The sequence below is a fragment of the Vanessa tameamea genome, chromosome 21 (assembly GCF_037043105.1).
Source record: "Vanessa tameamea isolate UH-Manoa-2023 chromosome 21, ilVanTame1 primary haplotype, whole genome shotgun sequence".
In the NCBI taxonomy this organism is placed as follows: Eukaryota; Metazoa; Arthropoda; class Insecta; order Lepidoptera; family Nymphalidae; genus Vanessa; species Vanessa tameamea.
In genome coordinates this window covers 9646745-9655695 of record NC_087329.1, presented here as the reverse complement: position 1 = coordinate 9655695, position 8951 = coordinate 9646745, and the positions used below count along the sequence as shown (strand labels likewise).

General features: G+C 33.8%; 2 protein-coding genes and 1 long non-coding RNA gene across 3 annotated transcripts in view; all 3 read left to right on the top strand.

Moving 5' to 3' along the window:
* Positions 1 to 8951, top strand: part of LOC135193918 (uncharacterized) — a 569995-nt gene that overhangs the window by 374536 nt on the left and 186508 nt on the right. The window lies entirely within an intron of this gene.
* The window catches only part of LOC113395575 (uncharacterized), a 333619-nt gene that overhangs the window by 166475 nt on the left and 158193 nt on the right, over positions 1 to 8951 (top strand). The window lies entirely within an intron of this gene.
* The window catches only part of LOC113402326 (uncharacterized protein CG3556), a 114435-nt gene continuing 110899 nt past the window's right edge, over positions 5416 to 8951 (top strand). Inside the window, exon 1 of the mRNA XM_026642539.2 lies at positions 5416 to 5568. The gene's annotated coding sequence lies outside the window, so the exon portion shown is untranslated. The remainder of the gene's footprint in view (positions 5569 to 8951) is intronic.

The window sequence follows — 8951 nt, the reverse complement described above, 5'->3', positions numbered from 1 at the left end:
CATAAAACCCAGCCTTGAATTGATGTCTGTTAAATCGATCATTGGACGGCTGGTTGACCAGAAAGCTTCTTCACTTTTTTCATAGGTCCGCAATACCAGCAATAACTTGTGCACGATGGCAGAAAATTTGGACTGGAATTTGGAAAATCTGGAGAAATTAGTCCCATTTAAGTTATTAAGTGTTTATTGTTACTAACACAAAAATACTAACGTTACAATAATTATATGAGACTTTTTTACTTTTGGCTGTAGAGTTTGTGATGAAGACGTCTGAATCATTACCACCCATCATATGCTCCCACTCATCATATATTCTACTGCCAAACAGCTTGGCTAGGTTAGGGTTTGAAGGGTCAATTAAGAGGTACAAAAGATATAACGTCTACCAAAATTGGTGCATGTCCTACGTCGAAAGATACTTTTTTTAAATAATCTGTCAGATATCAATATAACCATATGATCTATGAGCTTTAGTTGAGATTCTCCTTTCTGCCATTACCGTTTTAGTGGATACAGGGCCTTAGTCGATCGTGTGGCGCTCGAGCGTGAAGGGGCGATTAGTATGTGAATGCAACCAGCCGTATACATGCGTCCTAGTGAATTTCAGAATAAAATCCTAAGCCACGACGGAAGCGAACAATAAGAGAATAAATTAACTTCCCACGAATATTTCCATCAGCCGACATACAAACCGACATTAAAATCGAGGTCTTTTACTAAATAATTACTCATAAATACAATTTTTATTTTCAATTACTGCTGTCATAGTGTTTACTTGGTAGGTACCACCCACACATCCGATATTCTACCGCCACACAGGAATGCTTAGTATTGTTGTGTTCCAGTTCTCACCCTGAGTGAGTCAGTGAAACTAAAGGCACATGGAACATAACATATACGTGTCAAAAGTTGACTTATTGGCGTTTTGAGGATCACATATCTTACAGTACAAATGTATATGGACAGTAATTACTTAACATCAGGTGGGCTATTCGCCAGGTCGCCTGTCTATATGAAGTAAAAAAAACTAAAAGCTAATTATAATTTATAATATCAAGCTAATCGCAAAATTGGCTGGACAGTCACGAACTGTCTGGCGTTCTTAGCAGAACATTAAATACAGCTAATTATTGTTTTAAATTTAACGTTTTCATTTCCGTGTCTGATGTTTATCGGTAGACAAATATGTTATTAAATGGTTCTCTCATCTAAGCAATAACTTACTCTAGCCTCATTAAATTTCCAAGTGGCCGTTAGAGGTCATTGACATTAATTATCGTTATTGGTTATTATGCTATTACACGTCGGAAGAAATGGTTCGGATTCGATATCGTAATTTGCTCTTGGTTAATTAGCAACTCATCATTTGATAAAATCAAAACGGGATCAAAATATTATTTATTCAAGTGGACTCAAAAGGCTCTTATTTTCGAATCGTTATGTTACAATGTTGAATTAAATCTACCTTTTTATTTGAAAATAAAACATATTTAGGATGACAGGAATACACCATATTCGTATGATATATGGCCAAGCTTAACTGGCCACTACTGCAAACATCACTAATAGTGAAATAGGGTTAAATAAAAAAGCCTACAGGTATAAATTTGCAGTCCCGGTACAGTATCTCCATTTCCAGTTAGTTCCGTGTCTTTATAAAAAGTTCTTACAGGCAGTGTGTATCCGAAAACGCTGCACGAATTTAAGGTAATATTTCAAGATGCAACTGAGGTAGTTCGCCGATTTCCTGCAGTTTCAAAATGTCTTTAGATAACTGAGATTATGCTTTTAACCGCGGCTGATTCGTATTTCATGTTTTGTCGCAACTTTGCAACAATTGTAGTATAGAATTAGAGCACTTAAAGATTGTAATTACAAAAGACGTTGGTATTTCAAACTTTCGGATACAGTCACGGCGATGATGGGGTTATCACAGAACTCTATTATTGTTGTCAATGTCTATTGATATTGTCATGACGATACGCCGAACTCTATTGTTGGCTAATAATTAATTACAATATGCTTTATTTAAGTAGGCTTTTACACTTTTGAATCGTCATTTAACAGAACTGTATTAAATGTAAAGGTAATACCGGTTTGGAATGTCGATTTTACCGAGAAGAATCGGCAAGAAACTCAGTAGTTACTCTTTTCTATCATTTGAAATACCAAGTTATGACATTAAAATACAATAACATACATATAATATATATTCTGGCTGAGAGTCAACGGGTATTAGTTTCACGCATATTTATCTTTTTTTTTCTTTTTTTTATATATTAGAGATGGCAAACGAGCAGCAGGCTCACCTGATGGAAAGTGACTACCACCGCCCATGGACATCTGCAACACCGGGGGGCTTGCAGGTGCGTTGCTGGTCTTTCAGGAAGGAGTACGCTCTTTTCTTGAAGGTTCCTAAGTCGTATCGGTTCGGAAAAACCGCCGGCAAAAGCTAGTTTCTCAGAGTGGTTGTGCGAGGCAGAAAGTGTCTTAAAAATCGAGCTGTTGTGGATTTTCAGACATAACGGAAAGAAACACCTGAAAAGAACCGGTGAAAGAAATTCAGCGGGAAAATTCAGTCTGACCTTAGGCAACAATATATTATTCTAAGTTATAAGAAGAAATTATATTTTATGTAGTTATAAATAAATTTCAGGACCATTGAACTTAGCACCCATTTAGATCTCACTTCTTTTGTCGTTGAAGTCAACAACCAAGGTATATATCATAATATTGGACTTGGCTCTCATTTTTACATTTATGTTTTTGATGGGATATCACTACTTTTTGTATATAAATTATTAGTAGGTACTATATATTTTCCTACGTTTACGGAGTATAATTGTCTTTTTTTGTATAATAGTATACTCAAACAAAGAATATGCAATACAAGGCAGCTTCCATCGGAAGGCATTGGAATAATTCTTATGAGCGCGGTTGCCACTCGCTCGGATACGTCCGCGTTAAGGTTTTATCGCAACGCTCCTATCCCGCTGTTCCGGCGTAGCGTGGCGCGCCGTGTACCGAAATGCCTATTATTATTATTTTTTAAAGTATAATGATTTTGCATCATTGATGTGCGCTAAATACCAGTTAATAACGTAATAAATACGAAAGTCGACTATACTCATAAGTACTAAAACGGAAATATTTGGATTTAAAAAAATTAAGGGTGATATTCAACTCGTTATATATTCACGTGAAGATCTTAAAATCTACATTAAGACCGGCTGTCATGAGTTTTGATCGCTGGTTCTTACATCATTTTTTTTACAGTTATTACAGGAACTAAGTATATAAGTGTTCCTAATAGACCCAATAAAATGAAAAATTATAATAAAATGATAAAAAATTACCAGTGTCAGATTTTTTCCTTAATATTGGCCTAATTATCTACCTGCATGCCAAATTTGAACTTTCTAGGTCACCTTGAAGTAGCTTATAGTTTTGAGCTATAGGTCAGTCAGTGATAAAAGTGACGATTTTTAGACGTTAATATGTAAATAACCGCTTGAGATACGTTTATGAAATTTAGAACACATATGTATCTATGTATATTGCGAGTCTCAATATATCAGCCAAATTTGATACGTTTATGTCAAATAGTTTTTGAGTTATGAGGAGGTCAAAAGTGGCTCCAAATGGTTCGTGTAATATTACACACGGTGCTGCTCGCCAGTTCTGTTACTTGAACTTGGCTGACGCGCTACCGCGTGTCTAGATAATAAGTAATTTCTTAAACTGGGGTATTGCTAATATTCTTTATAAGAAAAACACATGTTAAAGAAAATTTGTTATTTTAGAGCATATATTTCAAATTAAATTTTATGAGCAGATGAGGCCACGTGATGTTAATAATCGCTTCATGTAAGTATACTCTAAATGCAAGTAGAATAGTAAAACATATCTTATGTTGTCAATAGAGCTCCGAGCATGGTGTAAGAGGGGAACCAAGACGTTATGTTAATTAGCCATGACTCACTCACCAACCCCTCGACACTAGCACAAAATTATTTGTATTTGGTGGCAAAGAAATCGATCACCATAGACCAGGGTCTACAAAGTACCACTGATATCATCCTTATGATACAATATCACACATGCAAATAAAACTGAGACCAACAATATTAAATAGCTTACAATAATGTAAATTAATCTTTAATGCGTTATATTATACTTCTACACGCAACAAACGCCATCAATGGAAAATAAATTACTGAGCAACATATGAAATTTCGTCGAAAATAATTGCGTTTTTCACACCCAAATATTAAAAAAATATATTAAATCTATCCCAAGATCAACCTGCACCTCGCACCCTGAGGAGAGTTCTGTCGAGTTTTCCTTATGAAGCGATCAATTCACGTCGAGTTGCCCATCGCAGAGTTTAAGTAGCTAAGAATAACTAATAAGTAAACTGAGGATAAACAGTTCACATTCAAAATGTCAAAACTATCTCTACTAATATTATGAATGTAAATTTCCCACTGCTGCGCTTAGGCCTGCTCTCCCTTTGAGGAGCAGGTTTGTAGATATTCCAACACGCTGCTCCTATGCGGGTTACTGGATACATATGTGGCAGAATTTCGTTGAAATTAGACACATGCAGGTTTTCCCACGATGTTTTCCTTCACCGCCGAGCACGAGATGAATTATGAACACAGATTAAGCATGGGTTTGAACCCACAATTTCATTAAAGTTTCATTAAAATCCATTCAGCAGTTTTAACGTGAAAGAGTAACAAACGTCCATACATACAAACTTTCGTCTTTATAATATTAGTAAGGATGCGAAAGTAATACGAGCGACACGTTAGACACGATAGTAACTAATTGTTGTCTAAGTAACGGTTAAAGATATTTTCAAATCGGCCTGGTTGAGCCCAAGATTATCACGTTCAAACAAAAAACTCTTCAGCTTTATATAAAATAATCGATTTAACTCTTCTTATTGGAAACAATACACAAGATTTAACTCTCCTATTAGATTGGAAACAATACACAAACCTAGATCGAGGCACACCCTTACCCTTATAAATATTTATCACGAGCTAGGATCGAATCTGCGACTCGCACACCGGCAAATTCTAGTAAGCAGTCGAGCATTAATACAGACGGACAGTTTGACGAGAAAAAGACGTACGCCGATCGAAACAAAGGTTATGAAAAATTCAAAATGCATTCAGAATGTTTCAACTTTTACGCCTACAAAACTAGACTGGACGAACCATTGGACACTTCAGAATAAACGATGTTCGTAAAACACACAAAAAAGTACTCTAATGCTTATTTATTTAAGTCGAAATTAAACTGTGACAAAGTTAATTAATAGAACGATCTAAAACGAAGCATAGAAGGTCAAAACTGCTTAGGAAATTAGAGGAATTTGTATGAATAATAGATAGATGCAGTCGCCGGCAGAATTGCAGCAGGGGTAGTGACATCCCCCTGAATTTTTACAGTCGCTTCAGTCTCCGCTTAGCCGTGGACCCGGGAGGACGTCCCGTGCGTTACGACTAAAATCAGTTTATTCAAAACCGTGTTTTGTGTATTACTGCAAATACAGTGGTAAGTATTTTCTAATTTGAAAATGTTTCCGTAAATGATATAAATTAAAATTAATATTCCGTTTACGTAATGACGTTTTATATAAACATTTTACAGTATAATTGTGATTTTATTCACAGCTCCCGTCTCCCCCATTTTAAACGCTTTGATAAGTTAACGTAAGGGAATTGACCGCTACATATACTACAGTTTAACCTAATCCTATGAAATTAAACATTTTCATTATTCTTCATGAAACATATTATTGTATAAACTAAAATTATTTAATATCAAGTCACGTTAATTCAAGAACTTTAAAAAAAAGTTATAAATTTTTACAATTACATTTGATGTTACAAAAAAATATATTTATTTGGCAATTATGTTATTTGTTATATTAAATTAGGTCGTTATTAATTCAAATGACAACCAGACTTTCTTTGTTTTACGAGCAAAGTTAGCCATTTAATCTGCAGTCGGCGAGGACGCCATATTAAAAAAGTTTAAATACCCAGGGATATTTAAAATGCGTCAGACCTTTGCAAATGTTAAAATGTATTAAGCCATTTCTTCGCTGTTATATTATTCAAAGATTTTTAATTAAATCGAAGACATTTTTTCCTTTTTGTTTTATAATGTCTCTGAATATACTAACAATTCTGTAATGAGACTTGTTATTACGTTTTTTATTTAACCGTCTTATTTATAATTTCAGTATATTTGTTTATAAAGAACATAGTTTGATATTTAAATTTTTTTTTTTAAATCTGTTACATTTGTAATAGAAATATATAGTACGTAATTGTCAGAAATCTTAACTAAAATCTTAATACCTACGTTAACTTTAAAATATTCATTTTTGAATAAACCTAAGCATCATATTATACTTAAATATTTTCTCACTTATTTCTACTTTAAAATTAACTTATCTTTTTAAAAGATACACTCATACTGTTAGCTTCAAACTTAAGATAACAATACTGTAACACGATGATCCAAATTATAATTTTTATTTTAATAAATTATTTAGGTATACTCATGCTTTATAGATATAAAAACATATTTTCGTACATTTTTAATCAACTGTGAACCGATTTTAATAATAACATACTTATACTTGTCTCGATATCATTACTATTTGAAAATAAATAATAATAGGAATTATAATTAACCACACTTATAATTTATTAAAAAAAATTAAAAACCTAACCACATATATATTTGGTCCAAGTAAGATCAGAACGAAAAGAACTAGAGGAGGCATTTCCGTCCATATTGTCATAAGAGTACAATATAAAAAGAAAATGACAAGGTACAAACACTGGAATATGTTTTTAAATATATCTATTTAAAAAAAAAATATATTAGCCTCAGTCTAAATAAAGGCTATTATTTTTTATTTTTTTTGTATACCATAAATAGCGACAAACACAGCCTATATAAATATGATATACATATTCGTAGGTATATTATCTGTTTTAACTGGTGGGATCGGGTTTAACTCTTTTTTTATTTAATTTAAGTTTGTCCAGATTGTATATAATCTATTTCAATATATAGACATTAGCCAATTTTTACATCGTGTTACCGCCCACCTCGTGATCTAATTTGTGATGTCACTTGTGCCTGTAATAACACTGCCTTACTTACCCAAGCCGGGATAAAAAAAAAAACAAGTAGTGTTGTTTGTTGAGACTAGCACAATGCCCACCACCAAGTGTAATCCACCATAGTAAATACAATTTTATAAAATCTATGAAATGTACTAAGGTTAACGAACGTAGATAACGTTATAAAAAAGGAAAAAAATCAACAAAATAGATAGTTGCAAGTTTAACGGACTTCTACAAGAACGAATAACAAAATTACAAAACAAGACCCAAGTTATATTTGAGTAAAATATAACTTGTTTTGTGGTCACTAGCAGTAATGCTGCGGTAACACGGTCGTGATAAGTCGAAGACTTACGTTGTTACGACACGTCTGGACAAGCTATTTCTCATGTTGCGAACATTCAGGCGAACTCGAATGTCCTCTGCTGTTCTGTCATCGGTAAATCGCTGGACATCAAAGGATTTTATCGCGACATGGTTCGTGCGGTCGACTACACTTCGTGCGATCTTTTTTTACAGGAAAGCGTCGAGTGACGTGCACGTTTATTTTGTGGCATCAATGAAAGGCATTTAAATTACCTGATTTTTATATATGTAGACAATATCTAACATCGTTTCCCATTTCTCTTCTTTGTTCTTTTAAATATGTTATTCAAGTAATAATATTCCGTATGAATTCTCGCAACGTTTTTACCTTCGATTTTTTTAAAAATGTAGCTTCTGGAATCTCTTCGAAGGTGTAGCTATAGCATAAGAGTTTATATTATTATATAAATATAGCAATTTATAGCTTTTTATAGCAATATTTTTTCTTAATCAGTAGTGTGAAACTAATTTAAAATACAGTTACAAGTTTTACATTTGCAAACGTTAAATTAACTCGAATGTCATTGAACCCAATATAGTAAAACAAAAAACGCTAACATTCTCAAATCCACTGGATCATCACGCTAATAGTAACGCAATAACTTTTAAGTTCTGACGCAACACCTGTATACAGTATGACATTACCTGACACACACTATACAGAGTGTTTCTTTGATCGCGTTATATCTATGAGTTTTAACGCCATATTGAAACAAGAACCCATTCGATTACTCGAAGTGCTCTAAGTTCAAATGCTTTTGAATTGAGAACATTATAGAATCGGTTTAAACTATACAAATACAGCGAAGGAATGAATATTTCGTATCCATTGTTATAGTCACAAACATTCGCCCGTTATGAACAGATGTAATATATATACATATAAAAATCCCTATTATTATTTATATATATACATAAATAATAAATATATCTTATTAGTTGTCGCCCGCGGCTTCACTCGCGTTTTAGGGATTGGTTGTCATGTGTTAGGCAAAAAAAGTAGCCGATGTCCTTCCTTGGAGTTCAAGTTTCCTTCATACCAAATGACATCCAATTCGATTCATTGGCTTGGCACTGAAAGAGCGACAGACAGACAGTGTTACTTTCACATTTATAATATTAGTATAGATTATTAGAATTGTATATAGCAACGAGAAATAAGCGCGGCGGTGGAGAAGGAGCATTTCGGCATACGTGCCAGTCTGACCCCAAGGCGCACCACAATATGTAACGCCAAAATTTCTTGCAAAAATCTCCCCATCTTGGTAGCAAATTTTGAGCTTTTCCACCACTCCCCTGAAAGTAAGAGATACATGTTACCTCGCGATATTGACAAGAAGAATTTCAATTTCAAATATGCAACAGGAGTACGGGACATGTTCCAGTTACTAGGCTATCAACTCGAATTCAACCACAAACATACAC